The sequence below is a fragment of the Plecotus auritus genome (genome assembly GCF_963455305.1).
Source record: "Plecotus auritus genome assembly, chromosome: 3".
Classification (NCBI taxonomy): Eukaryota; Metazoa; Chordata; class Mammalia; order Chiroptera; family Vespertilionidae; genus Plecotus; species Plecotus auritus.
The window spans coordinates 111,512,320-111,539,391 of NC_137772.1; the positions used below are offsets into that span (position 1 = coordinate 111,512,320).

The 27,072-nt window shown below is 40.9% G+C and overlaps 1 protein-coding gene across 1 annotated transcript in view; it reads left to right on the forward strand.

Moving 5' to 3' along the window:
- The window catches only part of FAM168B (family with sequence similarity 168 member B), a 416,235-nt gene that overhangs the window by 356,108 nt on the left and 33,055 nt on the right, over nt 1–27,072 (forward strand). The gene's annotated exons all lie outside the window — the stretch shown is intronic.

Sequence of the window (27,072 nt, forward strand, 5' to 3'; positions counted from 1 at the left end):
CCTGTGCTGCTGGAAGGGATATCAATCAGCCCAGTTGCCTTTCGCCTCCAACTGTATTCCTGCGTCGGGGCTTGAAGTCCTCAGAGCTCATAAACGTAGTTGTCCTTACCCTCACAGCCCCTAGCGTCCAGGAAGATTTAACCCCAACCCTCTCGGAAGGCCTCGGTCACACAATGCCTAGTCACGAGTCCTATCCAGGATTCGGAGATGGGTCAGGCCAATCTCAGGAAGCAGGGCAATCTTCCAGAACCTTCTTTACAGACTGCCTTTCTTGGGCCCGATTATATTATTATTGGGAAGGAAGGAGGCACTTCCCTTACCGCTACTCACTGTATGGGCTCTACTGGGGCTACACCCTGGCACAGTCGGAAGGAACAGAAATGTAGGACTCTCTCCCTGAAAAGCTGAGGACAGAGGGTCTACACGCTGGGAGGCAGGAATAAAGTATGGATTAAGTAACTTTAGAATGGCTCAGGGAGCAATGCCAAGAGTACAATGTGTAGGGGGTTAGGGGGAGCGAAAGTGCACAGCTGGTGCTGGTGAGATGGCTGATCCTAAGGGGTGGGGTGGGGGGTAAGTGAGGTGAGGGGACTTAATCCACATCATAGAGGTTGAGCACTGGCAATGAGCTATGAAAGGAAGGAAGGCGGGGATCGCCCAGTCCAGGCTTGGGCTGAATGAGGCCCAAAGCAGGTTCAGGCTCAGACGAATGACAAAGGCCATGCCTTTCTTTGAACCTAATGGGCTTCCACCCCGTCCCCATCTAAAAAACCTGGATGCATAAGTTGTACCACCTTGGCTTGGACTGGCTTTGTCATAACACATCTGCCTTCTTTATATATCATCTTGAAGTGGCTCTGCTGCAGGTCTCTCTTTCAGCAAGCATCATCCACCACCTTTGGGTGAGCACACCTTCTTGCAGTTGAACCGTTTTTTTCTACCTGATGACTAAGTGTGACTTCAGATGTCCTCCCTCCCCCCATGTTGGTGTAGTCCTGACTTTTCCAGGCAGTTTTTGACCATCAGATTCCCCTGAATCAATTCTTCTGCTGTTAGGTAGAAACAAAAGTAGCCTTATTCCTCATTGCTGCATACATCCTGAATCAAGTTCAGAATCCCACAGATTCCACAGTCATTGCTAATTAAAGTTAATAAACAGGCTCTCCTAGAGAGGTTTCCCTTCTTCTGGTTTATAAGGACTTTTTATATATCTTAATTTTTTCTCTGTTTGAGGATAGTTATGGGCTCAGCTTCTTCCAGTTAGTGATAATTGTTTTTTTCTGTGCTCATCTTGCCACTCTTTGGTCAGTGACCACTATTCTAAGCAACCGACTTTGTCTTTTCAGAGATTTAAAAATCTCCTTACAAAATAAAAGTTATATATCTCTAACTTTCCAAGGACTAACATTTCAGATATACTGAATGATAACAGTTCAAATATACTGAATGATTTTTCATTAATATTGTTCTAATATAAATTTAACTTTATGTTCCTTTTATAATACCCTGACATCCTGTTATCTTTTCCTTTCCTGGCATAGACCCTTAGAATTTTCAGAACTTGCTCCTTGGTCACTTGACACTGAATTGTACACTGAGGATCTCAGACTTTATGGCCAAATCCGTTGCTTTCCTGACAGACCCAAAGAATTTCACTTGATGATGAGCACAAATGTGGCAACTGCTGATCCAGTAGGCTGCACCAGTGGGGTTACAATCCAGGTTTATAGACTGAGAAAACAAAGTTCCTTGTGGACTGAGAGGGCTGGGGGCTTAGGGCAATGGACCATATACCTCTAATAAAGGCTGGCAGGACTGGGACTGTCTACTAGGAGAAACAGAAGCCTCACAGGGGGTGAGGGGAGCACAATTTGGAGAAAATGACTGGATTAGGAGGAGGAACAATGGCTCCAAGGATGGTCATGGCCAGAGACACTCTAGTACTTAGATCGGTTCCCCTGCAGAAAGATGTTCTACCCAATCTTAAACAAACTAGTATTAAGGGATACTATTAGATGAAGTAGCCCATTGTTATGACTGGGTGGTTTCTTGTCCTTGTATTTTATTTATTTATTTATTTATTTATTTTTTATTTAAATATAGCTGGTTATACTATTATATTTGTTTTAGGTATACAATATAGTGATTCAACATTTTTATACCTGACAATGTGATTACTTCATTATTTATAGTAATTATCTGTTACCATGCAAACTTACCACAATATTATTGACTATTCCCCTTTACCTTTTTCATCCATCCCACATTCCCTTCTTCTCTGGCAACCATCACTTTGGTCTCTGTATCTAGGAGTGTGTTTTTATTTTGTTTGTTCATTTGTTTTGTTTTTGTACTTTCCACATATAAGTGAAACAACACAGTATTTGTCTTACTCTGTCAGACTTATTTCACTAAGCATAATAACCTGTAGATCCATTTATGTTGTCACAAATGGCAATATTTTTTTTATTGTTAGGTAATATTTTATTGTATATACAGAGTGGGGCAAAAATAAGTTTACTGTTGTTTGTATGGAAAATAATACAATCTATATATATAAAAGCCCAGTGACCGAATGGTGGAACAACCAGAACGACTGGTTGAACAGTCACTATGATGCACACTGACCACCAGGGGGCAGACGCTCAATGCAGGAGCTGCCCCCTGGTGGTCATTGCACTCCCACAGTGGGAGTGCAGCTCTGCTGACCAGGATGAGCTACACTCCCACAGCTGCTGATCCCTGCAGGCCACACCCCTACCAGTGCATGAATCCATGCACTGGGCCTCTAGTAATTAGTAACTAATAATACAAGAATAAACTGTATTTTACATATTCACAACAGTAAACCTACTTTTGCCTTATCCTATATGTACCACATCTTCTGTATCTGTTTATCAATGGACACCTGGATTGCTTTCATATCTTGGCTATTGTAAGTAATACTGCAATGAACATAGGGCTGCATATATATTTTTAAATTAGTGCTTTATTTTCTTTAGATAAATACCTAGAAATGGAATTGTTGGTTCATATAGTAGATATATTTTTAGTCTTTTGAAGAATCTCCATACTGTTTTCCATAGTTGCTGCACCAATTGGCAATCCCACAATTCCTTTTTCTTCATATCCTTACCAACACATGTTATTTGTTGACTTTTTTATAATAGCCATTCTGACTGGGTGAGATTATATATAATTGTGGTTTTGATTTGCATGACTCTGATGATTAGTAATGTTGAGCATCTTTTCATATCTCTGTTGTCTATCTGTGTCCTCTTTGGAAAAATGTCTCATCATGTTCTCTGGCCATTTTTGATTAGATTGTTTATTTTTTTGTTATTGAGTTATGTGAGTTCCTTATATATTTTGGATATCAACCCCTTATTATTTGTCAATATATTCTCTCATTCAGTAAGCTGTCTTTCTGTTTTGTTGATGGTTTCCTTCGATGTACAGAACGATTTAGTTTTATAATGTCCCATTTTTTTATTTTTGCTTATGCTTCATTTGCACAAGTGTACATAGCTAAAAGAGTATTACTAAGACTGATTGGTGTCAGACAGTTTGCTACCTGTGTTTTCTTCTAGGAGTTTTATGGTTTAAGGTCTTACAGTTAAGTCTTTAATCTATTTTGAATTTATTTTTGTATATGGTGTAAGAGAGTGGTACAATTTCATTTTTCCCATGTAATTGTTTAGTTTAATCAACACCACATATTCAAGAGACTGTCTTTTCTCCATTGTATATTCCTGACTCCTTTGTTGTAGGTTAATTGACCACATAAGTGAGGTTTTATTTCTGGGCTTTATTCTATTCCATTTATCTATTTGTCTGTTTTAGTGTGAGTACCACACAGTTTTAATTATGATAGCTTTGCAACATAGTTTGAAACCAGGGAGTGTTATACCTCCCACTTTGTTCTTTCTCAAGTTTGCTTTGGCTATTTGTAGTTCCATATACATTTTAGAATTTCTTGTCCTGGTTCTGAGAAGAATGTAATTCATAATTTTAAAAAAATTATCCTCATGTGAGTATATGCTTATTAATTTCAGAGAGAGAGAGAGAGAGAGAGAGAGAGAGAGAGAGAGAAACATCTAGTGAAAGAGATTCATTGATTGGTTGCCTCCTGAACATTCCTCTACTAGGGAATTGAACCTGTAATCTAAATATGTGCCCATTCATATTTTGATAGGGATTTAATTAAATCTGTAGATTGCTTTGAATAATTATGGTCATTTAATACTATTAATTCTGCCAAGCCATGAGCATGATATATCCTTTTATTTATTTGAGTCTTCTTTGATTTCTTTCTTCCATATCTTATAGTTTTCAAAGTACAGGTCTTTTACCTCCTTTGTTAAATTTATTCTTAGGTATTTTATTCTTTTGATGCAATTTATATATATAAAAAGCCAGCGAATGGAATGCCAGAACAACCAGAACAACCAGAATGACCAATCACTATGATGCCCACTGCGGACAGCAAACTGGCCTGATCCCGGGGTGGGGCCAGCCAGCCAACCTCCCGTGGCCCCTCCCCCAACCGGCCCCGCCCCTGATTGCCCCCCCACCCCAATGGGGGTGGGGCTGGCTGGCCAACTTCTTACAGCCCCTCCCCCCAGCCAGCCTGCCCCCATGGGCCCCCACCACCCCTCCCCATGTTATAGATCCTGGTTATGTTCTAGGAGACTGGATACTCCTGTCCTGTGGTGGAGCTGTCTCTATTTCCTTTCTGCTTTTGGCTTTGTCACCAGCCAAAGATTTACTTCTCCTCTGACCTTATGCCATAAGGCCATCTCCTCTGATGTGAGTGTGTGTGTCTGTGTGTATCCCCAGAAGAAGTGACCCCACATGAGGTTGGGTGGTTGGGTGTCTCTCATCCCAAAACAAATCCCATGTGCAGAGTGAAGCCCTGGTTTAGGAAACCCAAACTCTCCCTTCAGGTTAGCATTCTGCCTCTGAGTAGCCTGGGCCTATCCCTGCCCCTCTCTGGTCTTCAGTTTCACAATTGTACAAAGATGCATTGAACAAGAAATTGCAGAAACCTGCACCCAGTCTATAGGCAGTCCAGGCTACCAGATCTCTGGGAAAGGTGTTGTTGGGAATGCCAGGAGCACCCTCTGACCTTCCTCATAGGGTGGTGGTGCTCCAACGATTTTTTAGGCCCCCCTTCTTTGCAGTCATGAAAGGGTTTTAGCCTCACTTAACCTTGTAAACCAAGGGGTAGTTCCTCAAAGAGAAAATGAGGCTCAGTAAATACTAGAAAGTGACATGTATGTGGAGTGTGTGAAGGTATGAGGTGTTTAGAATACTATGTGTGATGTCACTACTGCATCCACCATGGTGGATATGAGAATGTCCCCCAGGGATGGGAAGTTACTCAACTAAATTCACAGAATTTGAAGGCAAAGCTAGAAATTTCCTTAAGATTGGGTGATACAGGTACAAACAAGTGGTAGATCCCTGTCACTCTCATGTAAGAGAAGTATGTATGTGAACAGTCCCTGCTGACTCTTGACTGTCCACCCTAACAGGAGGGTATCATCTATCTTTCTGCCTCAGCACTTCTAGCTGGTGTCTATCCTGAAGGCTGTCTCTTATTGCAAGATGGCTGCTGGGGCACCAGCCTGAACCAGCCACGATGTCCACATTTCTGAGGCAGGAAGAAGAAAAGATAAAGGGATAAATGTCCTACATGGCCGTGTATGCTCCATCTAAGCAGCCTTTTCCAGAGTTCCACATAATTCTTCTGATCACATCTACTTAGCCAGAATAGAGGCTTTAGTTTGGTGAAGAAAGAAGTCTGAGTCTCTCTTGGTAATGAAGACAGATGAAAATCACATGGTAATGAACAGTATTCTTTCTCTACACTAAACACCAAAGAAAGGCAAAGAGATGGAGTCATTTCCGATAAATTGAACATTCATTTACCTACCACTGACACTCTTTCTTTGGTGTTTTGTTTTGTTTTTATTACCAGAGAAATGGTTTCAGACCAGGATATTTGAGTGAGAAAGAGGTTTACAATTACAAGCAGAACAAGGGAAAACACATTGTAGCTTTTGTCTGCCTGTACTTTGTAAATAGCTCTGAGAAAATTCCCTTCTGTTCGCGAAGGAGGCAGGTAGATGTGGAGAGTGGTGGAGACATTTGGGCAAGTGACCTGTTCCAAAACCTGGGCCAAAACTGAATCTTTGTCTCAGCTGTGATTCAAAAATAAAAGAAAGAATATATATACACATATACATATATACATATACGTATACGTATACGTATACGTATACGTATACATATATGTATGTATGTATTGGACCCAAGAATTCTACATTAAGGACACTTGGACCCTCCTGGTGAATGTTATCAGAAAAATATCCCACACCAATGAAAACTGGATGTAGTAAGATGTATTGACTAAAAATTGACGAAGGAAAAAGTAATTTTTATTTGACTCAGATCAGTAGACTAGGTCCAATAATGAGAACTAAAGAGTCTTACAAAGGCAGAATCCACTGTCAGTAAATTATGATGTGATAAGAAACCTTGTCATTTATTAAGACAAATTGATCAACTTAAAACACTTTCAATGAATTAAAAATATAAACAGAATAACTAAAAATTAGTTTATTGTACTATATTTTCACAGCAAGATGAAGGAATGAAAATGTCTCATTGAAGTTGTATATGTAAAATACTTTCTCACAAACATTTTCAAATACTGTTATACCATAGATACAAAGACCGAGATAGTGGCGTAAGTAAAGGCAGTACTTGCTGCCTCCCACAGCCACATAAAAATTACAACTAAAATACAGAACAACCATCATTCAGAGCTGCTTTAAATCTGGCTGAATAAAAGCCCTACAACTAGAGAAGTAAAGAAGAAAGCACATTGAGACTGGTAGGAGCGGCAGAGGTGTGGAAATGGCTGGTCTGACACCAACGTGTTTTTAATTAGGAGGGATATCTCAGCTGTGGAGGCCTTCTTTGAGGAGCAAGGGGTCCCAGCCCCACACCAGCTCCCTCATTCCAGGCTTCCAGTGCCAGAAAGAGAAGTCCCCATAACTCGGGGCTTTAAGACCAGTGGGGATTGTGGCTGAGTGACACAGAGGTTTCTGGAGACCCAGGCAGTTCCTCTTAAAGGACCAACACACAGACTCACCTGCACTTACTCCCTATGAGCTCCAGCACTGGGGACCAAAGAACTTACATAGAGAAACTGGATTGTCTGGCATCAGAGCAAGAACTCAGGGGTGGCTTTCTCCAAGACAGGGGTGCTCACAGGCTTCTTTGTTTCTATGCTGAGACCTCCCTCATTGCAGAACTAACTGTCAGCCATATCTGAATCTTTATCAACCTGGCTCACACTGTTCACTCTGCTCTGGTGATTCCCTGAGACACTGCCTCATCCAGTTTGCAGCAGCGGCTTTTCCATAGGAATGGCCTGTTCTTGCCCAGGCTTCAGACTTTTCTAAAATCTCTCAAACAAGCAGCATCTGGCATCAGCATGACCCATACCTATCAATAAGAGGCCCAAAACCCAGTACTGACAGCATCTTGTCTTGCTTCGCAGCTTGGCCTCACCTGGGCACTTCCAAGTCCAACACAAGTAGCAGCTATCTGCAGATCACTCTGTAGCTCCTGCCGGGTAGCCTCAGGCAGTGGTTGACTTTGCACCTCCTGGGAGACTGCAGAGCCAGTGAACCCAATTGATAGCTTCATACCACACTAGATTATAACACTACACATCCACTAGTGACACCATCAGGGACAGACTCAGTGAGCACCAAAGCCCCACCAAAGCAAGTCCTGCTCCATAGGGGTGTTTCCTGTACAGCAGCTCTTCTGCTATAGTTGCAGTTGGTCCTCACAGACAATTGGTCTGGAGGACAATTCCTCCCAGTATGGCCAATAGCAATCAATGATCAACTACAAGACTGTAGCCCACTAGAGTACTCAGCTTAGGTGACTGGGGAGGCTGAACCATTGGGCCCTATAGGACACATATTACACAAGGTCACTCTATCAATTCCAGGAAACATAGCAGCTCTAAGTAATACATAGAAACAAAGACAGGAAAGCAGCCAAAATACAAAGACAAAGAAACATGTCACAAATAAAAGAACAGAAGAAATCTTCAGAAAAAAAACCTAAATGAAATGGAAGCAAACAAACTAATAGAAACAAAGTTAAAAAATGCTTATAAGGATGTGCAAGAGACTTAGTGAGACTTTAAAGGATCTTAGTGAGAATTTCAAGAACCTTAGTGAGAATATCAAAGACATGAAAAAGGACAAGTCAGAAATTAAGCATAAACTAACTGAAATAAAGAATAATTTACTGGGATTCAACAGTAGAGTAGAGGATGCTGAGAATCAAATCAGTAATTTGAAATACGAGACAATGAAAGACACACAATCAGAAGACAAAAAAGAAAAAAAGGAATCCAAAATATGAAGATAGTGTAAGGAGCCTTTGGGACAACTTCAAGCTTACAAACATTCACATTATGAGGGTACCAAAAGGAGAAGACAGAGAGCAAGATATTGAAAACCTATTTGAAAAAATAATGACAGAAAACTTCCCCCACTTGGTTAAAGAAATAGACTTACAAGTCCAGGAAGTGCAAAACCCCAAACAAAAAGAACCCAAAGAGACCCACACCAAGACACATCATAATTAAAATGCCAAGGATTAGAGCTAGAAGATGGCTGCCAATGGGAAGGCAGGCTGCAAGATAGTGTGTGAGTGAGAAAACAAAGGGAGAGTTTGTGGTCGCACGGGGAGTGTTTGTTGGTGAGTTGAGAGACAGCTATACTCCAGGAGACTGTGGGGGACTGCTGGATGGGACTCCCCTGACTGGGCAGCCCCCACTGCTGCTGGGCTCCCTCCCGGAGTGACTGCTCAGACTTGGAGACCGCGCCATCTGGAGGGGAAAGTGGATGTTATCAGACACCTGAAAAGCCTGGGGAATCTACCACTATGGCACCCAGCGAACAGCTCAAACCCGAGAACACCAGTCCCCAAGTGGCACAAGCACGCGGATTCAGAGGAGCTCTACACTGCACCACAGAAAGGTCAGATTTTGCCTGGGATAAGGTGAGGTTTGTGGTCCTGGCAGGAGAGAGAAATGCGCACACAGCAGGAGCTGGAGAACCTGGGGAAGTCTGCGCCTAGAAAAAAACGCGGCCATTGGGGCTAGCATGATCCGTGAGTGCGGAAGGGGGTCCTCAGAGCTGCTAACAGAAGGGAACTCTAAAAAGCAACCCATTTTGATCTGGATGCAAAAGGACAGCCTAAAAATTTTAAAAGTGTGCCGGCTGCTTAGACCCAAGGGGAAAGAAAAGACTGCACCGACTTGCGCGCAGCCCTGGAGTTCGCACACTTACTCTGGCTCTTTTTTTCTTTCTTTTTCCTCTTTAAATCCTTGCTTCTGATTACTAAGCCCAATACATAGGATCACCCAATTGGGGACACCCTAAGAGACTGCAGGGGAAAGTTATTTTTCTGGAACATGGGGATCAGAGCAGGGAATAACCATCAGAGAACCAGCTCTGGAGCAACCCACTCCCACAAACCGGTATTAAGTGCCACCGGGAAAACAAAATCTAAACACTAGCTAGAGAGGACCTATAGGTTCAGAGGTCAATCCAGAAACACCGCCACCCAGGGTTTGAATCACAAATTGACTCTTGTGTAAACACAAATAAAGGAATACAAGAAATAAAGACATACTGACTGCTTAAAAATCAGGACTGGCTTACAACACTGAGGAGCAGTGGAACTCAGGGAACTTCAATACTGTCCTGACTAGAAAACAGGCATGCCAAACAGAACAGTAGAGGAAGTGAATGACCTTCACTACTGCACATTTTTATTTTTATTTTTTTCATCTTTTACTTAAGAAACTAATATTTTTTATTTTTTCCTCACTTGATTTTACCTTTTTAATTAATACATTTTTATTTTCAATCAGTATTATTACTACTACTATTTAACCTTTTTTTTTAAAAAAAGTTTCATTTTATTTTATCTTTATTTTACTTTGGGATTAGTGCTCTACATTCTATTTTCATCCTTCCTTTACCCTCATTTTACTCTATTTCAACTTTACCTTTATGCCATCACTCTCTTCCTCACTTTTCCACTTTTGTTGTCCTGTTTCTCTTATCCTACTCCTGCTTTAGATTTTTCCTATTCCTTCTTTTTACCTTTGTTAAAATTTCAAAATTAGCTACTTATATAGCTAATTTCCAATCCCCTGCTCCAAGTCCATACACGCCTCTCTCTTCCCTTTCTTCACTATCCAAAAATTGTTTTTCTCTCTGTCCTTTTGTTGTTGTTTGCTTGATTATTGATTATATCGATTTTTATGCTTGTTTGTGAGATTGTTTTGCTCATTCTTTTTGTTTTGTTTTTGTTTGCTTTTTGCTTCTGTTTTCCCTTGCCTCGCTTGATATTCGTCATTGTTTGTAGTTTGCATTCATGTCCAGGTACTTGTTGCTGGCATATGTTGGGATTAGTAGCTGCTCTATTGGAGTTTTCTCCCCATATATATATATATATAGTTTGCTCCCCTCTTCTTTCCTATTCTCTTTCTTTTCTCTCTTACTTTGTTTTCCTTTTCTCAATTTCATTTTTGCACTCCTTTTTTTCCTCTTCTTCTTTCTCTCCTACCCTCTAATTTGCCTTTCTCTGGTGGTCACCTTTACTTGAGGTTATTAATATTGTGAATACATTTGTGTTCAGTGCCTTGTGCATTGTACCTGGTTGTGTTGTATTTTGTGCCTTTAAATCAACACAGAAGAGAGAGAACTACATAACCAGACACCCGGAGAAGAGAGACCATGGGGAGACAAAGAAACAGCCCACATATGAAAGAAAAGCAGGTATCACCAGAAAAGGAAGTAAAGGAAATGGAGGCAAGCAACCTGTCAGAGAAAGAATTCAGAGATATGGTCATAAGGTGGATGGAAAGAATGGAAGACAAATTCAACAATATGTGTAAGAACCAAGAGGAAATGAAGAAGAACCAAGAAGAAATGAAAAATGACATCACTGATATAAAGAACTCAATAGAAAGCATCAAGAGTAGACTAGAAGAAACAGAGGACCACATCAGTGAACTAGAAGACAAGGTAGGAAAAAATACCCAAGTAGAGCAGCTTCTAGAAAAAAAATTAAAAAGCAAGAGGAGAGCCTAAGGTAACTTTGAGACAACACAAAACAAAACAACATCCGCATAATAGGGGTGCTGGAAGGAGAGGAAACTGATCAAGGAATAGAAAACCTGCTTGAAGAAATAATGACAGAAAACTTCCCTGATATAGGGAAGAAAAAAACAACACAAATCCAAGAAGCTCACAGATTCCCAAGTAAAATGAACCCCAAAAGACTGACACCAAGGCACATTATAAATAAATTGGCAAAAACCAACAACAAAGTAAGAATCTTAAAAGTGGCCAGAGAGAGACTGAAAGTTACATACAAAGGATCCCCCATCAGACTAGTGACTGATTTCTCAACAGAAACACATCAGGCCAGAAGGGAAGGGAATGAAATGTACAAAGTCATGCAAAGGAAGGGTCTGAATCCAAGAATACTGTACCCAGCAAGGCTATCAATCAAAATTGAGCGTGAAATCAGAAGCTTCACAGACAAGAAGGACTAGGGGAGTTTATTACCACCAAACCAGCAATGCAAGAAATGCTAAAGTGTCTGCTGTAAAAAATATATATATATAGGAAGCAAAGAAGGAACACAGGGGTAAAGAATAAAAATGGTGACAAATAAGCACCTATCAATAATAACTTTAAATGTAAATGGATTAAATGCCCCAATTAAAAGACATAGGGTAACCAATTGGATAAGAAAACATGATCCATATATCTGCTGTGCACAAGAAACCCACCTCAGGAAAAAAGACGCACACAGACAGAGGGTGAAGGGATGGTAAAAGGTTTTTCATCCTTTGAAAAAAAGCTGGGGTAACAATACTTATATCTGACAAATTACATCTCAAAGTGAGGGACATAAAAAGAGATAAGGAAGGCCACTTCATAATACTAAAGGGAGCAATCCAACAAGAAGAAATAACTCTGGTAAACATATACACACCCAATACATGAGAACCCAAATACATAAAAAAACTCCTGGAGGATATCAAGGGAGAGATTGACAGCAATACAATCATAGTAGGAGACTTTAATACCCTACTATCACCATTGGACAAATCCTCTAAACAAAAAGTCAGCAAAGAAACACCAATCCTAAATTACTCACTACACCAGATGGAATTAATTGACATCTTCAGAACATTTCACCCCAAAGCCACAGAATATACATTCTTCTCAAGTGCACATGGGTCATTTTCAAAGATTGAGCATATATTGGGTCACAGGCAAAGTCTCTTCAAATTCAAGAAGATAGAAATCATGTCAAGCATCTTCTCAGATCACAGTGGCATAAAATTGGAAATCAACTACAATAAAAACAATAAAAAAATCAAACATGTGGTGACTAAACAGCATGCCAAGGGTCCTCAAACTTTTTAAACAGGGGGCCAGTTCACTGTCCCTCAGACCGTTGGAGGGCCAGACTATAGTTTAAAAAAAGAAACTATGAACAAATTCCTATGAGCACTGCGGGCCCGGAATGAGTCAGCTGCTAAGCAGGACAGGCAGCGGCACCCAGCGGGCCGGATAAATGTCCTCAGTGGGCTGCATGTGGCCCGTGAGCCATAGTTTGAGGACCCCTGCAGCATGCTATTAAACAATGACTGGGTTACCAGAGAGATCAAAGAAGAAATAAAAAACATCATGGCAACAAATGACAATGAAAACACAGCAATCCAAAATCTATGGGACACATGGAAGCAGTTTTGAGAGGGAAGGTCATAGCTCCACAAGCCTACTGCAAAAAACAAGAAACAATGGTAGTAAATTACATAACCCTACAACTCAAAGAGTTAGAAAGAGAACAACAAGAAAATCCCAGTGTAAGCAGAAGGAAGGAAATAATAAAGATCAGAGCAGAGATAAATGACATAGAGACCAAAGGAACAATAAAAAAGATCAACAAAACCAAGAGCTGGTTCTTTGAAAGGAAAAACAAGATTGATGAACCTCTAGCCAGGCTCACCAAGAAGCAAAGAGAGAGGACCCAAAGAAACAAAATCAGAAATGAAGGAGGAGAAATAACAACAGATCCCACAGATATTCAAAGGATTGTTAAAAAATACTATGATCAACTCTATTCCAACAAACTGTACAACCTGGAGGAAAAAGACATATTCCTAGAAAAACACAACCTTCCAAAACTCAATCAGGAAGAATTTAAACACCTCAATAGGCCAATAACTATGGAAGAAATTGAAGCAGTCATCAAAAAGCTTCTTGCAAAAAAAAAAAAAAAAAAGCTCAGGGGCAGACGGCTTCACATGGGAGTTTTACCAAACATTCAAGGAGGAACTAAAACCTATTATCCTCAGACTATTCCAAAAAATTCAAGAGGAAGGAATAATTCCAAGCTCATTCTATGAAGCCACATCACCCTAATACCAAAACCAGATAAAGACAACACAATGAAAGAGAATTACAGGCCAGTATCCCTCATGAACATAGATGCCAAAATCCTCAACAAAATTCTAGCAAATCGGATCCAGCAGTACAACAGAAAAATCATACACCATGACCAAGGAAGATTTATCCCAGGATGCAAGGATGGTACAGTATCCGCAAATCAATAAACGTGATACGTCACATAAACAAACTGAAAGATAAAAATCACATAGTCATATCAATTGATGCAGAAAAAGCATTTGACAAAATACAACACCCTTTCTTGATAAAAACTCTCAACAAGGTGGGAATAGAAGGATCATACCTCAACATAATAAAAGCCATATATGACAAACCCACAGCCAACATCATACTCAGTGGGCAAAAACTAAAACCATTTCCTCTAAGAACAGGAACAAGACAGGGATGCCCACTCTCACCACTCCTGTTCAACATACTGCTGGAAGTACTAGCCAGTGTTATCAGACAAGAAAAAGAAATAAAAGGCATCCAAATTGGAAAAGAAGAAGTAAAGCTGTCCTTATTTTCAGATGATATGATATTGTACATAAAAAACCAAAAAGACTCCATCAAAAAACTATTAGACTTAATAAATCAATTTAGCAATGTAGCAGGATACAAAATTAATGCCAAGAAATCTATGACATTTATATACACCAATAGTGAACTTACAGAAAGAGAGGCTAAAAAAGCAATCCCATTTACCATCGTACCAAAAAAATTAAGATACCTAGGAATAAACTTAACTAAGGAGGTAAAAGACCTATACGCGGAAAACTACAAGACGCTGAAAAAAAGAGATAGAGGAAGACGTAAACAGATGGAAGAAAATACCATGTTCATGGACTGGTAGAATCAACATAATTAAAATGTCCATAGTACCCAAAGCAATCTATAGATTCAATGCACTCCCCATTAAAATACCAACAGCATATTTCACAGACCTAGAAAGAACTCTCCAAAAATACATCTGGAAAAAAAAGACCCTGAATAGCCACAGCAATCCTGAGAAAGAAGAACAAAGTAGGTGGGATCTCAATACTTGATTTCAAGCTGTATTACAAAGTCACTGTTCTCAAAACAGCCTGATACTGGCACAAGAACAGATATATAGACCAATGGAATAGAACAGAGAACCCAGATATCGACCCAAACCACATGGCTCAATTAATATTTGAGAAAGGAGGCATGAACATACAATGGAGTCAAGACAGTCTCTTTATAAATGGTGTTGGGAAAATTGGACAGATAGATGCAAAAAAATGAAACTAGACCACCAACTTACAGCATACACAAAAATAAACTAAAAATGGATCAAGGACTTAAACATAAGATGGGAAACCATAAAAATACTAGAGGAATCCACAGAAGAGGAATCTCAGACATATGCCCAAGAAATTTCTTCACTGATACTGCTCCTAGGGCAATGGAAACTAAAGAGAAAAACAAATGGGACTACATCAAAATAAAAAGCTTTTGCACAGCAAAAGAAACCATCAACCAAACAACAAGAAAGCTCACTGTATGGGAGTACATATTTGCAAATGTTATCACTGATAAAGGTTTAATCTCCAACATCTACTGAAAACTTATACAACTTAATAAAAATGATCCAATAAAAAAAATGGGCAACAGACCTAAATAGAATCTTTTTGAAAGAAGACAGAAGGAAGGCAAAAGACATATGAAAACATGCTCAAAGTCACTAATTATCCGAGAGATGCAAATCAAAACCACAATGTAGTACCATCTCACACCTGTCAGAATGGTAGTCATCAACAAATCAACAAACGACAAGTGCTGGTGAGGATGCGGAGAAAAAGGAACCCTCGTGCACTGCTGGTGGGAATGCAGACTGGTGCAGCCACTGTGGAGAACAGTATGGAGTTTCCTCAAAAAACTAAAAATGGAACTCCCATTTGACCCAGAGATCCCACTTCTAGGAATATATCCCAATAAACTAGAAACACCAATCACAAAGGATATATGCACCCCTATGTTCATAGCAGCACAATTCACCATAGCTAAGATTTGGAAACAGCCCAAATGCCCATCAGCAGATGAGTGGATTAGAAAACTATGGTACATCTACACAATGGAATACTATGCTACTACCAAAAAGAAGCAATTCTTACCATTTGCAGCAGCCTGGATGGACCTGGAGAGCATTATGTTAAGTGAAATAAGCCAGTCAATGAAAGAAAAATACCACATGATCTCACTCATTTATGGAAAATAAAGAACATTATAACCTGATGAACAAAAAGATAGATACAGAAGCAGTAAATCACTGAACAGAATGTCAAATTACAGCGGGAAGACAAGGGAGTGTTTGGAACGGGGTGGGGGGGGGGGGCGGGCGGGGAAAGAGATCAACCAAAGGACTTGTATGCATGTATATAAGCACACCAATGGACACAAGACACTGGGTGGGTGGGATGTGGGCATGCGACAGGGGTTAGGGGAGGCTGGGGGAAGGTCAATGGGGAAGGAAAAAGGAGATATATGTACTACTACATGTAATACTTTAAACAATAAAAAAAAGAAAGAAAAAAAAAGAAAAAATAATTGAGAGCTAGCATCCTGGCCAGTGTGGCTCAGTTGGTTGGGTATCATCTCATATACCAAAGGGTTGCTGGTTTGATTCCCAGTCAGGGCACATGCTCAGGTTGTGGGCTTGATCCCTGGTTGGGGCATGCCTGAGGCAGCCAATCAATGTTTCACTCTCACATTGATGTTTCTCTCTCTCTAAAAATCAATAAAGATTTTTTAAAATTGAAAAAAAATGCCAAGGATTAAAGACAGGAGAATCTTAAAAGCAGTAAGAGAAAAGCAATTAGTTACCTACAAGGGAGCGCCCAAACAACTGTCAGGTGATTTCTCAACAGAAACTTTGCAGGCCAGAAGGGAGTGGTAAGAAATATTCCAAGTTATGAATAGCAACGACCTACAACAAAGATTACTTTACCCAGCAAAGTTATCATTTACAATTGAAGGTCAGATAAAGACCTTTACAAACAAGAAAAAGCTAAAAGAGTTAAACCAAAACCAGTATTACATGAAATATTGAAGGGCATTCTTTAAGAAGAGGAAGAGGAGAGGAGAAAATCGCAGCTGAATAGGCAGACCTGTTGGGCACCTTGTCCCAGGGCCAGGCTGGAAATACAAAAAATTGGAGAACATTCACTTGGAATTTCCAACTGTGGTCCAGCTGAGGAGGTGACTTATAATAAGGAACAACAGAAAGCACCTGGAGATTGGTATAAAGGGCAAGATCATGAGAGGTGGGGATCCCAGAGAGGAGGGACATGAGCTATGGGGAGAACTGTTCCAGGAGCAGAGGCAGCTCCCCACACTCGTGCCGGAGACAGCAGGGGCCACCCAACCAGCGGCACTTCCCAACCCACTCTGGCATGATCCACAGCAGCATGTCTGGCAGCTCCTGTATCATGCAAGCATCTGCAAAAGGTAGCAGTACTGCTGATGGCAGCAGAGTCTAGACCAGGGGTGGGAAAACTTTTTGACTCGAGGGCCACAATGGGTTCTTAAACTGGACCGGAGGGCCGGAACAAAAGCATGGATGGAGTGTTTGTGTGAACTAATATAAATTCAAAGTAAACATCATTACATAAAAGGGTACAGTCTTTTTTTTTTATTTCAATAGTTTCAAACATTTTAACAAGAAGAATGTAAACACTAATTATTATAATTTGAAACTTCAAAAAATAGAGGAGTCATAGCACAATAACATACCTTATATTGAAGATGGTAAAGGCAAATTAAAATTGCCTAACAAAGGAAAGGTACAAAAGCCTTTCAAATTAAACTTAAATATAATAAAATAATTTAAAACAAATAGAAAAGAACAAAATGTGTAAACAGTAAATTAAACATTTTCTTTAGTGCAACTTCCAAATTATGCCCGGGACGTAGATGTAGATGGCAATGTAGACTGGGTTGAAAGGTTTTTGGTCTTTAAAACATCAACTTCAGTGGGAACAGTGTTGTTTGTCTCCTTTTTTAGCTAATGCATCAAAGTCTGGAGTTAGTTTTGTTGTGGCTATTCTCAGGATAGATCTGAGGTGTTCGTCAGTTAAGCTGGATCTGTGAGGGGCTTTGTTGATGTTCATGACGCTAAATGTCTGCTCACAAACATAGGTTGATCCAAACAGCACCAGTATCGTCTGTGCCATCCTCCGGATGTTTGGAAAAGTGGCTTCATTAAGTGAAGCATAAAAGTCTCTTAGTTCAAGAGAGCTGAATTTCTCCTTTAGGACAAAGTCAGACTGAAGATCGATGAGTTCCAGTTGCACCTCTTCTGGTGCTGTTTCAGGGTTTTGTGACAAAGGACAGGCCACCAGTTGAAGTGACTGGTCAATTTTTTCAATATCAGAAAACTGATGACAGAATTCTGCATGCAGGTCATCCAGTGATTTGCTGTATTTCTTCACGTTTTGGATGGTCTCCTTCTGTGTGGCTAGTGTGGCAAAATGAGTGAAGACTATGTCTGAAATTTGTCTGGAAAAGAAAATCAGCTTCGATTTAAAGGCTTTCACATTAGTGTACATGTCATGTACATACTGATCTTTTCCCTGTAGCTTCGCATTTAGCTCATTCAAATGTGAAAATATATCTACAGTAAATGCAAAGTCACACAGCCAATTCTTGTCACTCAGCTCAGTAAATTCGTCAGACTTCCCCTTTAATTTCAAAAATGCACCAATCTCTTCTTTGAGCTCCCACACTCGTTGGAAAACTTTGCCCAAACTCAACCAGCGGACACGAGAGTGGTAAAGTAAGTCGTGGTGATCCGCATCAGTTTCCTCCAGAAACTTAATAAACTGACGGTGCTGAAGTCCCTTTGCTCGAATGAAATTAACAAGCTTTAGGACTGGATTAACAACATGATTAAGTTGTAATATAGACTTGCACAATGATTCCTGGTGAATAATACAGTGAAGAAAAATAACATCTTGGTTAGGGTTCTCCTCTTTCACTTTATCCTGAATTCTTTTTAGCAGTCCAACATTTTTTTCCAGTTAAATTTGGAGATCCATCTGTCGTGACATTAGCAAGTTTACTCCATGGTAGCTTCATTTTCTCGATGACAGTAGACACCCGGTCATACAAGTCCTCTCCCCATGTTTTTCCTTTCAGTGGCTCCATGGCTAAAAACTCCTCCGTAATTTCAAAATTGTCACTAATCCCTCGGATAAAAATTAAGAGCTGAGCAGTGTCCTTTACGTCATTACTTTCAACCAATGCTAGTGAATAAAACTTAAAGAACTCTGCCTTACTATTTAACTTGCTGGCCAAGTCTTCATCAATCAGTTCCACTCAACGAGTCACTGTCCTGCGTGATAAGGTGAGTTTTTCAAACTTGCCTTTGCTCTCTGGACACAAGAGACCTGCTGTCTCTATCATACATTCTTTCAAAAACTCGCCTTCAGAGAGAGGTTTGCTAGCTTTTGCTAATTTGAATGATAGCATAAAACTTGCTTTGGTAGTTGTCTCTTGAATTGCAGTTTGTCTGTGAAAGACATTTTGCTGAGCCTGTAATTTAGCCATCAACCTCTGTGCAGTAGCCTCCCGTTCTTGAGGTGACTGCTTGCTAGCATAGTTGCCATGCTTTGTGGCAAAGTGATGGCTGAGATTGTACTCTTTGAAGACTGCAAGTGTTTCCTGGCATATCCAACATACCGGCATTGATCGGACTTCGGTGAAAAAATATTTTTTTGTCCACTCCCTCTGACACACTCGGCATTCACTGTCCACTTTCCTTTTCTTTGGTCCACTCATGTTTAATATTGGACTAAAACCAACAGTACCGTTCTCTTATTAAATTCTTTACTAAAATAAGACAGTAAAGTATAAAAACAAGTGATTAAATTTGCTCTACTATAACATTTTTGGTCTTCTAAAAATATATATATATAACAAAACCATCTGAAAAAGTTCAGACATGGGACAGAGGCACACCCTGACCATAGAGAACAACCCCTTTACTCCATAGGAAACCTGTGTATCTTTCACACAGGCCCTTTGTTTATGGTAACACACATAGCTGCACATTGCTGTGTCTTCCAGACACACTTGTATGGGAGGTGCTAGGGCAGTGCAAAACATGGGTAACCAGTAGTTACCACTAGCACTTCCGTTACTAGCAAAAAACAGCCGCAGTGCACATAGTGTGAAAGAGCCCATTATCAATGTCAGATTGCATCCACTGAACTCTATAAAAACAACCAAGTGCCACTTTTAAACACCCATTGCAACAGTTTTTCTTATTAAAAGCTGGAAATGGCAGGATATTTATATATATACCCCTACTGTGACAGCCTGGCAGAGCATTACAAAGGAGAAAACCCAGCATCTGGTGATGTCCATAAGTACAAGACTTCAGGCTGTCATTACCAGGAAAGGGTTTCATCCAAGTATTAGATATGAACATTTGATTTTCAGTTTTTCATTTGTCCAATTACTTCTGAAACCCTGAAATTAAGCGATTTTGTAATAAAATCTTTAGTTCATCACATTTCTATACAATCTTTTTGTTCAACACACTGAATTAGGGTTCGTTCACACTAGCAGTGCTGCCGTTGCAGTGTGGTGCAGTACTGCAATGCAGCGCAGCTAGGGTTAATGCAGGGTACACAGGTTTCCATCATGTTTGCATTGATGCTAATGTGCAGTGGTGCATGTTAACACAAATGCCCTGTAGCACGCATTTTTACAGGCGCAAGGGGGAGAAGCAAACGCAGTGCAAAATGCATTTGTTTTGCCGCTAACACATGTGGTTAGTGGCCACGGTAGCGTTACTGATACCGCATCCGTATCAGCAAAAAAATGCAGCCGCAGCATGGCTAGTGTGACATGTCCTCTGTGTGTCTTTTTCCCTGCTGCGCGCGTCTGCAGTGGGAAAAGAAACTGCAGTGGATAGAAGCCCTAAAAGCTGAAAGTCTTTGTTGTTTTATTAACAAGTCATTGTGATGTACAGAATGTGGGAACAGGAAAAAATTGTGTTTGAGTAGAGCTCTTAATCTTACCTCAGAAAGGCTCTGATACTGTGCTCTCCAGGGGCTTGTCTCCCTACATCACCACGATAACGTGTCTACGCATTCTCAGGGTGATGTCGGGGGATGCATCCGCGGGCATTACAAGGAGCCTCTGGAAGATTGAGAGGTTGTTCCTTCTACTTAATGAAGGAACTGCGGCCGTGTTTCCCGACGTTGCCATGTTAACACTGCTGCTGGTGAAGGAGCGGAGGGGAGAGCAAGAGAACCCTCTGCTCTTTTGGCTCCGCGGGCCGGATAGAACAGCCGAACGGGCCGAATCGGGCCCGCGGGCCGTAGTTTGCCCACGGCTGGTCTAGACCCAGCATACTAGAGCCAATGGAGGAGAGAGCCACAGTTTCAATTGCCTGTCTGTCTTTCTTTCTTTCTTTCTTTCTTTCTTTCTTTCTTTCTTTCTTTCTTTCTTTCTTTCTTTCTTTCTTTCTCTCTCTCTCTCTCTCTCTCTCTCTCTCTCTCTCTCTCTCTCTCTCTCTCTCCCCCTCCCTCCCTCCCTCCCTCCCTCCCTCCTTCCCTCCTTCCTTCCTTCCTTCCTTCCTTCCTTCCTTCCTTCCTTCCTTCCTTCCTTCCTTCCTTCCTTTTTTTTTTTATCTCTAAACCCAGAGCACAGGAGTTTTCATTTGCAACTATACACCAGAGGCTTTGGAACAGGGAGGGAGGTGCAGATTTGAGGTGCCTGAAGACAGGTGAGGATGGGAAGCAGGGCAGGGAGACTAGGAAAAGCAGTAGCCAGGAATCCTATATTGGGTCATTCATATACTTTCAAACCTAAATGGCCATTTTCTAGGAGCTACCTTGAGGGGGAAAAAAAAATCCACCCTAGATGATACAGCTTGCCACACCTTGCATTTCAAGCCTTACTGAAGAAACAAAAGCAGAGGCCAAGCTCATGAATCTGAACAGTCTAAAGGAGCCCTTAGTGACTGGACTAGAGAAGGACCATCCACCCCACTATTCTAGGAAGCAGACTGATATAAACTCCAGGGTCCCAGTTGACCCCATTGGGCTCCATACAACTAACTATCTCTGTCCAGCCAAGGGCAGAGTAATATTTTTTATCACTTGTAGAGGAGTACTTCTGGGATAAGAAAAAACAGCCATCATATTCCCTGAAAGGGAAACAGCACCATCCCCACCTAAAGCACTGTCAGAAACAAACTCTTGAGTGATGAGTGATTGAGATCTACAGCTGGATGACAGGCAAAGAGGGGAGAATGGCCTCTGCTGCTTGCAGCCAAAGTCTGTGGAGATAGACACAAGCAATGAACCAGTGAATTGCTTGAAGCTTCAAGCAAGGTGCTAAAAGCCAAAAGACAGTGTCTGACAGTGGTTAGAACCTACGTACCTAATAGGAATCCCAGAATTGGCAGAAAGAAAAGAAGGGTGGTATCCTAAGCCAGCTTTCATGGGGAATTACACTAGGTTGAAATGAACAAGATTTCCCTTTACCTTTTTATTTATTATTTTATTTTTACACACTTTTAAAATTTATTTTACTTTTACACACTTTTCTTCCTCTCTTTTTTCCCTCCCATTTTTCTTCTCCTTTCTCCTTTTTAGTTTTTCTCTTTCCCTTCTTTGTTCCCTTTTAAAAAATTGTTCTGTATTGAATTGTTATTATTCTAGTCTCTGTTGTTTTGTTCATTATCTAATTTCTGCTACTCTGTTCCTACTCAGTTTCCCTTTTTTTTTTATCACTACTCAAAATTATTTTATTTTTCTCTTTATGTTTTCTTTTTCTTCTAACTTCTTAACTTGTTACACTTCCTAAATTTACATCTATTTGCTCTCTCCTCTCTACACCTTTTCAAACTTTTTTCCTTGTCTTCTCGTTTCTTTTCCCAATTCTTGATTCTTTTTTTTTATTTTTTTCTTTATTGATTAAGGTAATACATATGCATCCTTATTGTCCCCCCCATCCCCTCACTCATGCCCTCACCCCACTGTTGTCTGTGTCCATTGGTTAGGCTTATATGTATGCATACAAGTCCTTTGGTTGATGTCTCCTCTTTGCCCCCACCCTCCTCTACCTTCCCTCTGAGGTTTGATGGTCTGATTGATGCTTCTCTGCCTCTGGCTCTGTTTTTGTTCATCAGTTTATGTTGTTCATTATATTCCATAAATGAGTGAGATCATGTGATATTTATTTTTCTCTGACTTACTTATTTCACTTAGCATAATGCTCTCCAGTTTCATCCATGCTGTTGCAAGTGGTAAGAATTCCTTCTTTGTTACTGCAGCATAGTATTCCATTGTGTAGATGTACCACAGTTTTTTAATCCACTCATCTGCTGATGGGCACTTAGGCTGTTTCCAAATCTTATCTATGGTGAATTGTGCAGCTATAAACATAGGGTTGCATATATCCTTCTGATTGGTGTTTCTAGTTTCTTGGGATATATTCCTAGAAGTGGGATCACTGGGTCAAATAGGAGTTCCATTTTCAGTTTTTTGAGGAAACTCCATACTGTTCTCCAAAGTGGCTGTACCAGTCTGCATTCCCACCAGCAGTGCATGAGTTCGTTTTTCTCCGCATCCTCACCAGCACTTGTCATTTGTGGATTTGTTGATGATAGCCATTCTGACAGGTGTGAGGTGGTAGCTCATTGTCATTTTGATTTGCATCTCTCGGATGATTAGTGACTTTGAGCATGTTTTCATATGTCTCTTGGCCTTCCTTATGTCCTCTTTTAAACAGTATCAATTTAGGTCCATTGTCCATTTTTTTACTGAGTTGCTTATCTTCCTTTTGTTAAGTCATCCTTGATTTTTAACTCTGATCCATCCCCTATTCCTCTAATTCTCTATGCTTTTTATTTATTTATTTAAGCTCTGAATCTACAGATCCAGCCATTCCCCCTTTTCTCAGTGTTTTTTGTTTGTGCTTTTTGGTTCGTTTGTTTATTTTATTATGTTTTCTCAACATTTTTTTCCCCTTTTTATATTATTCTTGCTGTCTTTTCTCTTTTCTAACTCTCTTTTATCTGGTGGTCACTTTTGTTGTGGATATAGGGATCTTCTATACATTCTTTTTTAAAAAACAATCTTTATTGTTTAAAGTATTGCGTATGTCTCCTTTTTCCCCCATTGACCTCTCCCTGGTTGTTACAACCCTCCCCCCGGCCCCCTGCAAATGCCCTCACTCCCTACTGTCTGCGTCCATGGGTTATGCTTATATGCATGCATACAAGTCCTTTGGTTGATCTCTCATCCCACCCCCCACCCCCAGGCCCACCACCTACCCTCTGAGGTTGGATGGTCTGTTCAATGCTTCTCTGTCTCTGGATTTATTTTAGTTCATCAGTTTATGTTGTTCATTATATTCCACAAATAACTGAGATCATGTGATATCTGTCTTTCTCTGACTGACTTATTTTGCTTAGCATAATGCTCTCGAGGTCCATCCATGCTGTTGCAAATGGTAACAGTTCCTTCTTTTTACATCAGAATAGTATTCCATTGTAAACCACAGTTTTCTAATCCACTCATCAGCTGATGGGCACTTAAGCTGTTTCCAAATCTTAGCTATTCTAAATTGTGCTGCTATGAACATAGGGGTGCATATATCCTTTCTGATTGGTGTTTCTGATTTCTTGGGATATATTCCTAGAAGTGGGATCACTGAGTCAAATGGGAGTTCCATTTTTAATTTTTTGAGGAAACACCATACTGTTTTCCACAGTGGCTGCACCAGTCTGCATTCCCACCAGCAGGGCATGAGGGTTCCTTTTCCTCCACATACTTTCTAGCACTTGTCGTTTGTTGATTTGTTGATGATAGTCATTCTGACAGGTATGAGGTGATACCGCATTGTCATTTTTATTTGCACCTCTCCGATGATTAGTGATTTTGAGCATCTTTTCGTATGTCTCTTGGCCTTCTATATGACCTGTTTCAAAATGGGTCTATTTAGGTCCTTTGCCCATTGTTTGATTGGATTATTTACCGTCCTTTTGTTAAATTGTATGAGTCCCCTATAAATTTTGGATATTAAACCCTTATCAGATATAACATTGGCAAATACACTGAGTGGCCAGATTATTATGATCTCCGAACGCATAATAATCTGGCCACTCAGTGTGTGTGTGTGTGTGTGTGTGTGTGTGTGTATATATCTATATCTATATATCTATATATCTATATATCTATATATCTATATATCTATATATCTATATATCTATATATCTATATATCTATATATCTATATATCTATCTATACATCTATATATCTATACTAGAGGCCTGGTGCATGAAATTCGTGCACGGGGGGCGGGGGGTCCCTCAGCCCAGCCTGCACCCTCTCCATTCTGGGACCCCTCAAGGGATGTCCGACTGCCCGTTTAGGCCTGATCCCACCACTGGGATCGGGCCTAAACGGGCAGTCGGAAATCCCTCTCACAATCCAGGACTGCTGGCTCCCAACTGCTCACCTGCCTGCCTTCCTGATTGCCCCTAACCACTTCTGCTTGCCAACCTGATCACCCCCTAATCACTCCCCTGCCAGCCTGATTGATGCCTAACTGCCCCCTCCTGCAGGCCTGGTCACCCCTAACTGCCCTCCCCTGCAGGCCTGGTCACCCCTAACTGCCCTCTCCTGCAGGCCTGGTCACCCCTAACTGCCCTCCCCTGCAGGTCTGGTTCCCCCCCAACTGCCATTCCCTGCAGGCCTGATCGCCCCCAACTGCTCTCCCCTGCAGGCCTGGGTCTCTCCCAACTTCCCTCCCTTGCTGGCCATCTTGTGGTGGCTATCTTGTGTCCACATGGGGGCAGAATCTTTGACCACATGGGGGCAGCCATCTTGTGTGTTGGAGTGATGGTCAATCTGCATATTACTCTTTTATTAGATAGAGGCCTGGTGCACGGGTGGGGGCCATTTGGTTTGGCCTGAAGGGTGTCCCTGATCAGGGTGGGGGTTCCCTTGGGGCATGAGGTGGCCTGGGCAAGGGGCCTGTGGTGGTTTGCAGGCTGGCCATGCCCCCTGGCGACCCAAGTGGAGGTTCTGGTATCTGGGGTTTATTTATCTTCTACAATTGAAACTTTGTAGCCTGGAGCGGAGCCAAGCCTTCTGCTTGCTCCTTGGAGGAAGCCATTTTTGGGGGGATTTATGTATCTTCTATAATTGAAACTTTGTAGCCTTAAGCAGAGGCTTGGGCCGGCCAGGGTGTGCAGAAAGCTTGGCTTCCTCCATCACCGGGGGCAACCCTCGCTTCCTGCTCTTTCCAGCTCCATGGCTGCCACCATTTCTGTTTGGGTTTATGTATCTTCTGTCATTGAAACTTTGTAGCCTTGAGTGGAGGCCTAGGCTGGCAAGGGCAGGCAGAAAGCTTGGTTTCCTCCATTGCTGGGGAAACCCAAGCCTCCCTCCTGCTCTCTGTGGCTGTAGCCATCTTGGTTGGGTTTATTTGCATATTCACTCCTGATTGGCTGATGGGCGTGGCTTCTGGGTGTAGCAGAGTGATGGTTAATTTGCATATTGCTCTTTTATTAGATAGGATACCTATATATCTATATATCTATATATCTATATCTATATCTATCTATCTATATATTAGAGGCCTGGGGCATGAATTCATGCATGGGTGGGGTCTGGCCAGCCTGGCCAGGGGGAGGGGACATGAGTGGTTGTCCGGCCTGCCTGCTAGTCGAACTCCTGGTCGAGGGGACAATTTGCATAGTAGCCTTTTATTACATAGGATATACACTGAGTGGCCAGATTATTATGTGTTCAGAGATCATAGTTATCTGGCCACTCAGTGTATGTTGCCAATGCAGTGGGCTTTCTTATTTTGTTGATGGTTTCTTTTGCTGTGCAGAAGTTTTTATTTTGATGTAGTCCCATTTTTTTTTTTTCTTTTTAGTTTCCATTGTCCTAGGAGCTGTATCCTGTAAACATTGCTACAAAATATGTCTGATATTTTGCTGCCTATGGATTCTTCTATTTTTTTTTATGGTTTTCCATCTTACATTTAAGCCCTTTATCCATTTTGAGTTTGTTTTTGTTTATGGTGTATGTTAGGGGGTCTCCTTTCATTTTTTTAAGTATTTGTCCAATTTTCCCAACACCATTTATTGAAGTGACTGTCTTGTCTCCATTGTATGCTCTTGCCTCCTTTGTCAAATATTAAATAAGCATAATGGATTGGGTAGATTTCTGGGTTCTCTGTTCTGTTCCACTGGTCTATATGTCTGTTCTTGTGCCAGTACCAGGAAATTTTGAGAACAGTGGCTTTGTAATATACTTTGATATCTGGTATTTTGATCCCTCCAACTTTGTTCTTTCTCAGAATATTCTGGGTCTTTTTTTTTTTTATGCCCTATGAGTTTTTGGAGTTTGTTCTAGGTCTATGAAGTATGCCATTGTTATTTAAATGGGGATTGCATTGAATCTATAGATTGCTTTGGGTAGTATGGATATTTTAATG